This window comes from Hevea brasiliensis, chromosome 6 (assembly GCF_030052815.1).
Source record: "Hevea brasiliensis isolate MT/VB/25A 57/8 chromosome 6, ASM3005281v1, whole genome shotgun sequence".
Taxonomy (NCBI): domain Eukaryota; kingdom Viridiplantae; phylum Streptophyta; class Magnoliopsida; order Malpighiales; family Euphorbiaceae; genus Hevea; species Hevea brasiliensis.
The window spans coordinates 5,981,950-5,990,968 of NC_079498.1; the positions used below are offsets into that span (position 1 = coordinate 5,981,950).

Sequence of the window (9,019 nt, forward strand, 5' to 3'; positions counted from 1 at the left end):
AAATAGATGTAATGTAATTGTCGTGAGCTGATGCCTTTCTTCCTCCGCCCAGCCGCCACAGTAATTTGTCATCAAGTTTGTGAGTAAAATATTAATTTTAATTGTAATTTCGATATTATTATATGTTCAGCATGCCCATGCATCATTTATATGCATATATTTATGTAGTTAAACTCTAGGCACGAATTATGTTGCATTCATAACTGTTAATGTGCCATGAATGTTGTTGTGGTAATTTGGAGCAGTGTGCATGCGTTGGCGTGCGTGTGATGTGGTGTGGACTATGGATAGGACAGGCGATCACGGCTTGAGTAATTCGGGACCCTCGATTTGGTTATTAAGTGGAAGTCCGAGCTTGAGTAATTACCGCACCAAAGTTGGATTTAAGAGAGTCAGATAGGGATCACTCCATATGTTATGATTGATACTACAGGGTGTGTGAGTGCTCCAAATTTCCTTTTTGATGTTATGATGTGAAAATGATGTGGATGTTGCATTTCACTCTACAGGGTGCATTAGTTTTAGATAGTTATAGAGATTATGGTTAAAATTGATATTTTACTCTCTGAGTCGAACGCTCACTCCTGTTCAAAAATTTTTACAGGCCGCAGGAGGATATTTTCTTCTGGGTTAACTCGCTTATACTTCGCAGTTGTTTATCGATATTTGTGTAATTTTATTTACTCCTAGAATTTCCGCATGTGTTAGCGAGAATTATTTGAATTTGGTTTGTAATATTATTATCATGTTGGACTTGTAAACTTAATATTTTAAGTCTGTTTTGATGGATTGGATGAGGGAGCTGAGCTCCCATTTATTATTATGTTGATGAGTATGTGGAGGGTGAGCTGAGCTCCCCAATGGATTGTTTATTGTGTTTACAGTCGGGTGAGTCAAAACTCCCGCTGGTAAGTCCATTTTATGGCCGGACTCTGTCCGCTTGTTTTCTTGAAATTGGGCCCAAATGGGCCTCAAGATTGGGTAAATGAACAGCTAGGCTTACTACGCCCTGGGGCTTTAGGTCGCCTGTGTCCTAGTGCCGGTCCGCCCATAGGTTGGGTCGTGACAAATGTGGTATCGAGCTTAGGCTCCAGATTCATAGGGAAAAATTATCTAAGTGTTGGGAAGAGTCTACTAGAGTCACATGCGAGTATAGGATTCTGCTTTGCCTCTTTCCTGTAATTCTTTGTTTCTAGATTCTACGTTATACCTCTGAAATATAAGATTACCTCGCTTAGTGTCTTGATTTTCGTGGAGTACATGTAAATGTGAAATAGAGTTAGTAGACATGTGAGATCTATCATGAGGATACGTACTCAAGAAATGTTATATTTTTGTCAAGATGGGTTTAAATGGTGTGCCCATTTCCGTAAGACACGAGTACATAAAAGTGAGTCTTAAAAGTACAGTTGCCTAGATAAGGATGAGGATACCACTACCGGCAACATCGTAGATGACCCAAATGTAATAAGTTTGTGATAATAGAAGATTCAGGAGAGATAAGAAATTAGGAGACCTAGTCCGTCAGACGTATCGTAGTAACTATACAATATTCTCGATGTCCGCTCCGTAAGTCGCAGACACAAGACCGACATGAGATTATTGTGTAGAGTCGCGTGCATCCCCGTGGTGCTCCATAATGAGGGTGTTTGAGATGGCTTGCTTTGGTACAGCTTATGCCGTAACAGAGTTCTATATTTGCAGAGGAGTTGGGAACTCTGGCTAAGAGTTTAGAGTTAGAATATTGAAAGGTCACAGCTTGTGTGATAACTAGAGTCGTGACTCAGCTTACCCCAAAGATGAGCTAGAGTTTCATCAAGAGTTGCCATCGCACTGCAGGTTTCTGACTAGTTGCAAAGTAAAGGTGACACTTATAGAGTGAGAATAGTATACCTTGTGTGTATCAAGATGGAATAAAGTACAACTCTACTACCTAGAGAAGGTCGAAACTATGAATTGATGATTTATAGAGCTATGATATGATAAAAGAGTCATTAACTTGACATGGTTCCGCAAGGTGGTAGATGTAGTACCTTTGTTGCAAGTTAGGATATAGTCCTATCTTTCGTAATGGATCAAGGTTATTAATGATAATGATGACTTATGGAATAGTGTCCGGATGGGACCGTAGAGTGTGGTAGAGAGTAGTTGGCTCGGGTATCCCGGAGAGGATACAAGTTTCATTATAGGAATCATATATAATCGATCACGATGGATGTAAATCCTTTGAATTGGATGACGGGTTTGGGTGCCAAATCTTAAGTTTTGGAATTGAGTAAACATGGAAAATAATAATAATAATAATAATAAAAATAATAATAAATAAAATTACCGAATCGCTCGAGGTATTAAGGGTATTATGTAAGTTAAAGGATAAGAATAGAGATCATACAATAAAAGTATGATCAGTAATTTGTCGAGTTCCTTTCTAATTTCAAATTATTCAAAACAATAGTATAATCTAATTATAATAGTGTTAAGAGTAATAAATTAGCGAAGATAAATCATGTAAGGCCAATGGATAAAGAAAGTGCGTAATGAAAGTTTGGGCAATTGATTGCAGATGCAATATAATCTAAATGCTAGTGGAAGTACTAGCTAGAGTGGTCAAAGGACCAAACTGAGTAGCATGTACATATGATAACGCGATAGAGACTCGAAAGATATAGTTAGCAAGTACAAATATTATGTTAGGAAGAAGAATGGAACCAGGATAGAATAGTCAAGTTCTATTTTGGGTAAGACAAAGGAAATAAATGAAAGGACAACCTAAAGAGCGCATAATAAAAGAAACAAAGTTAAGATATAGGATAGGCTAAGTGTTATTCTTGGCAAGGAGAATGACAAGGATGGAAAACCCAAAATGGGATCACATTAGTGAGAAAAGTGATGGAGGTATGGAATACAATAATAATGAGTAAATGTTAGAAGGTGTGCGATGGTATTGCGGACTACCTAAATAGGTAGAGAAAGAGAAGTTAGTAAGCAGTAAGTTGAATAAAAGTCACCTAAGGGATCAAATTAATGACCCTAGATAAGGGTGGAATTAGTGTTGGAAGAATTTATTAGTGAGAGAAATCTTTCAGGAATCAACAAAAGTTAATGGCACAAGAAAAACGATGATAGATATGAATCATAGGTCGAGTATAAGTAAAGTTAATAAATTATAAAATATTATGTCAAGAAGGAAAATTGTACGTGAAAGGGTTTATGCAGATGATAACTTATAGGTAGAGCATAATTGTGCTAGGAGATGATGAAATTTGGAGATAAAGACCAAGAAACTTAGGTGAAACGTTATAATATGACAATCGGGTGTAGTTGAATATAAGAGGATATTTTCTTTCTTTTCAAGTTTAGCTTGTGCTTTTGGTTCTAGAAGGTTATATAATGAACAAAACTGAGTCAAGGAGACCTAGTTATTGAGAGTTTAGTAGGCACAAATTCATACATAATTTCTCGATATGAGAATGACAAGAAGTGCATACCTAGTATTAAGTATGAAAGGACGAACAGAGTAATGACAGAGTTAAATTGAGTTAGCTACTAAGGCTTGCAACTGCTTTAAACTATGAGTGGAGGAAGTACTATTTATGGTTGAGATTCAATAGATGAAATTGTTCGATGGGTAATTTGAGGTTGAAGTTTAGAAAGCTATGGGCAGATATATGATTATATTAAGGAGAATGAACACGTGAAGTATCTTGTTTGGAATTAAGGCATGACACATATTTCCTACAGCCGTGTTAGTTCAGATGGAACTTATAGTTTATGGGGCTCATATTCATCCAGGATAAGCAATTTCCTACTAAGGCTGATAGGGAATGATAATGTTCTGATAGTTAAGTTGGAAAAAAGGGGATACAAAAAAAAAATTTCTATGGGTAATTATAAGTGTTACATAAGGTGAAGAATGTGCTGGTAGGAGTAAATCATAGGGTTAGAATTCTCGAAGTAAATGAAACTAGTATTCAAGATAAGACTAAGAAATAAAAAGAAAGTTAAAGTTGATGATGGGATAGACATCTTTGAAGGAAAAGGTGTAAGGATGAGATAGGACTAAAATTAAGGAATAAGTACAGCAGGTTGAAATGATACCAACAATACCAAAAATAGGAAAAGGGAAGTGGATAAGATGCAAAGGACAGGAAGAGAGCTCGATAGAGTCGCTTATAATGATGAGGATAAGGAGTGTCTAACCACCGCCCTCGTGTTAACACTACCTATGAGCGTGAAGGATACACCGTGTAATCGTGATGCCTCTAGAGTTGGCCTAGGTGTGTTTTGATGCGGAATGGAAAAGTAGTGGCTTATGCTTCAAGGCACCAAGAGGCATGAGCAGTAACTATCCCACCCATGATTTGGAAATAGCGGCTGTAGTCTTTGCACTTAAAATCTGGAGACACTACCTGTATGGTGAAGTGTGCGAGATATACACCGACCACAAGAGTTTAAAGTACATCTTCCAACAGAGGGATTTAAACTTGAGACAGAGGAGATGGATGGAGCTTCGAAGACTATGATTGCATCATCCAAGCACCACCGGGAAGGCCAATGTAGTAGCAGATGCTTTAAGCGTAAAATTTTCCGCGCTTGGCGCACATTTCACAGAGAGAAGAGATCGTTGATTCAGAGGTACATGAGTTGATAGATCAAGGTTTAATCCTAGATCTTTCAGATGAGGGATACGTTGGCTCACTTTTAAGCGAGGCTAGTCTTGAGGGACAGAGTTAGAGTTTCCCAGCACAGAGACCAACAATTGATGAAGATTATAGAAAGAGTACAAAGAAGGTGAAGGTGGTGAGTTTGGATTTGCCAATGATGGCGCCCTAGTGCAAGGTTCTAGGATATGTGTGCCCGATGTGGACAACCTCAGAAATGAAATCATGCGAGAGGCACACTACACACTGTATCGTGTCCACCCAGGTTCCACCAAGATGTACCATGATGTGAAAGATAACTATTGGTGGAATGGCATGACGAGAGACATAGCAGAGTTTGTGTCCAAGTGCTTGACTTGTCGTAAGGTGAAGTTTGAACACTAGAGACCGTCAGTGAAGTTGCAAGAGCTCCATATCCCGTAATGGAAGTGGAAAATGATCACTATGGATTTTGTGATCAAGGTTGCCTCGTACTACACGAGAGGATATGATTCGATATGGGTAATTGTAGACCGCTTGACCAAATCACTCACTTACTCAGAAGACTACATACTTTGTGGCACAAGATGTCCTCTACATTCGAGAAATAGTCGATTGCATGGAGTTCCTGCCCATAATATCTGACAGAGGGCCCCAGTTCACTTCTCGGTTTTGGAGAAAGTTGCAGGAGGCACTTGGCACACAGTTGAACTTCAGTACGGCTTTCCACCCTCAGACAGACGGACAGTCTGAAGGACAATATAAACATCGGAAGACATGCTTCGCATGAGTGTTTTGGATTTTGGAGGTCAATGGGATGATCACTAGCTTTGGTGGAGTTTGCCTACAACAACAGCTTATCACTCCAAAGATAGGAATGGCGCCTATGAGGCACTATATGGAAGAAAGTGTAGGTCTCCGTGTTGGATGTAAATGGGGAAGCGAAGGTGCATGATGTAAACCTAGTGCAAGACACTTCGTAGATAGTTCCTTTAATCGTGAACGATCAAAACAAATTTTCAAGAGGCGTAAAGTTATGCACTCCAGACGAGGGATGTGGAGTTTACAGTAGGCGACTAAGTATTCCTGAACGTTTCTCCAATCAAGCTAGTCATGAGATTAGGAAAGAAGCGCAAGTTGGCACCTCGGTATATTGGACCTTTGAGGTTACCGATAGAGTTGGAGCAGCTTGCTCACGGCTTGGAGCTACCACCCAACCTCTCTCACGCTCATCCCGTGTTTCACATCTCCATGCTCAGAAATACATTCCCGATCCTTCTCATGTACTCGCAATTGGATGTGATAGAGCTAAAAGAGAACTTGACATTTGAGGAGCAACAGAGCCATAGTGGACTACCAAGTGAGACACCGAGATCAAAACAGATCCCTATGGTTAAGGTTTTGTGGAGGAGTCTGCTGGAAGAGTGCACTGGAGTTAGAACGGGACATGTGTAGCAAGTACCCTTATCTCTGCTCAATGTATAATCATGTGCTTTATTCGCTTTGTGTAAAATTCGAGGACGAATTTTCTGTAAGGGGAAGAATGTAACACCCCGATTTTTATATATTATTATTGGGCTTCGTAGGTATCCTCAATTCATGGAAATTTGACAGCTTGTCCTGGACTGTGAATTTCTCGCCGCATGCACTACCACGGAAAAGTCTCCGAATTGGATCGAGGTTTTGGCTACCCCACCATTGTCAGCATCCCGAGCGCTGTTCAAGTCGGAATCGCAAAGGTAAACCCGAACCTTTCTTTTTCGTAATTTTCTAGTGCTTAAATAGGATTGAAAATCCATAAAATATTCGTGGTAGCTTAGAAAATTACGATTCTTTTGCAATAGCTTAGTAATATTTCTAAGGACCATGCAAGTAGTTTTATAATTTTTAGAGATTATTTGAGCAGTTTTTGCAAAAATGATCAATAATAAGGACTAAATTGAAATTTTGCGTATTGTGATGGGTGATTGATTTGATGGGCCTAGGAGGGGCTGTGTGATATGATTGAACTGTTGATATATGGATTGTGAATATAGAAGTGCATTTTTAGCCCTTTTGCAAAGTTGGGTAGGTCCTAGGTACAGGGAGACTCACGATTTTCTGCACGACTTAGGACGACTTGATCTTTTCTTTGTTTGTATTGAGTCAAATTTATTAAATAGATGTAATGTAATTGTCGTGAGCCGAGATGCCTTCTTCCTCCGCCACCGCCACAAGAATTTGTCGTCAAGTTTGTGAGTAAAATATTAATTTTAATTGTAATTTAGATATTATTATATTTTCAGAATGCCTATGAATCTATTATATTAATATATTTATGTTGTTAAAATCTAGTGACTATTTATGTTGCATTCATAAATGTTAATGTGCAATGTATGTTGTTGTTGTATTTTGGAGCAGTGTGCATGCGTTGGCGTGCGTGTGATGTGGTGTGGACTATGGATAGGACCAGGCGACACGGCTTGAGTAATTGGGACCCGATCCTTCGAGGGGTAGTCACGCTTGAGTAATTACCTGGGACCCTCGATTTGGTTATTAAGTGGAAGTCCGAGCTTGAGTAATTCGGCACCAAAGTTGGATTTAAGAGAGTCAGATAGGGATCGGCTCCCATATGTTATGATTGATACTACAGGTGTGTGAGTGCTCCAAATTTCCTTTTTGATGTTATGATGTGAAAATGATGTGGATGTTGCATTTCACTCTACAGGGTGCATTAGTTTTAGATAGTTATAGAGATTATGGTTAAAATTGATATTTTACTCTCTGAGTCGAACGCTCACTCCTGTTCAAAAATTTTTACAGGCCGTAGGAGGATATTTTATTCTGGGTTAACCTGCTTTTATACTTCGCAGGTTGTTTATCGATATTTGTATAATTTTATTTACTCCTAGAATTTCCGCATGTGTTAGCAGTAATTATTTGAATTTGGTCTGTAATATTATTATCATGTTGGACCTGTAAACTTAATATTTTAAGTCTGTTTTAATGGATTGGATGAGGGAGCTGAGCTCCCATTTATTATTATGTTGATGAGTATGTGGAGGGTGAGCTGAGCTCCCCAATGGATTGTTTATTGTGTTTACAGGTCGGGTGAGTCAAAAACTCCCCGTTGGTAAGTCCATTTTATGGCCGGACTCTGTCCGTTTGTTTTCTTGAAATTGGGCCCAAATGGGCCTCAGCATTGGGTAAATGAACAGTTAGGCTTACTACGGGCCTCGGGGGCTTTAGGCTGGCCTAGGTCCTAGTGCCGGTTCGGCCCATAGGTTGGGTCGTGACAAAATAAATTATTAGAAAGGATACCAACAAGTTTAGTTGCTTTTAAAGTTCAGTAAATATATAATTGACTAAGAGTTCATGAAATATGAATCTCTATGTGAAATTATACGTGAAATAATTATCCTGTATTATTCAGTTATTTTTATTTTAAATCATGCACCACTAAACAATAAACAATATGCTTAGCACGATAGATTATTTCCTCACGTAGGCACCGAAGACCAGACCTAGTAGCCACCTCAGCAGCAATCGCCACAGCAATGCTCTAACTACACATTGACCCGATCTGCTACAAGTTTAGCGTCAGCTCAGCATTATTTATTTGGGTAGGGCTCATGTACTTAGATTTTACATTTTGATTCATATATAATGAGATATATATTACTTTTGAACATTGTAATTAAATTAATTTATATTTTGGACTATAAATAAGACTTGTAATTTTTGTATATAAATTTTCATATGAAAAAACTGAATTTTATTTTTTTTGAAATGATATGATATGGTACATAAAAAAATAATACATATATAAAATTATTTTTAACAGATAACTATTAAAATTCGCCAAATGCCGATAAATCAGAGGAAGCTTTGCCCGAGTTTCCGCATAAATAAATTGTGATAAAAAAAAATATTACCATAGTCAAGAATATGAGAAGAACATAAATTGTGACTTTCAAAACAAACTATGAGAAGAACATAGTCAAGAATATAATACTCATGGGCTGGCAGACCTCAACTAAATAAAAACCTTAAATGACAGAACCGTTGAAATAATCAACACCACTTATGATGCATACCCTTGACCATCCCTTGATAAAACTGTTCATTATCAACTCCTGAATGAGAAGCTGAGCACAACGCAAGATTGGAATGATTGAACTATGGATTCAAATTCAGAAATTGACGGATAAGTAAATTGAAAGGCATTGGATGGTCCAAGTTGATTTGCTATCATCTTTCCAGAATCAGCTCCGCCTTAGAACGCTTTTCACAGGAGAAATCAAAAAATAAAGCGTTCTATGCACACAAAGGATTCATCCCCAGCACAACTGTTTAAAAATACCAATCTTACAAGAAGGGATCAAAAATTTAGACAATCA

General features: G+C 38.2%; 1 long non-coding RNA gene across 1 annotated transcript; it reads left to right on the plus strand.

Annotated features, from left to right (window-relative positions):
* Positions 1-38: 38 nt before the first annotated feature.
* Positions 39-7,664, plus strand: LOC131180953 (uncharacterized). The gene is made up of 2 exons (XR_009149613.1): positions 39-79; positions 7,443-7,664. It is a non-coding gene; the product is annotated as an uncharacterized LOC131180953 (long non-coding RNA).
* The last annotated feature ends 1,355 nt before the right edge of the window (positions 7,665-9,019 follow it).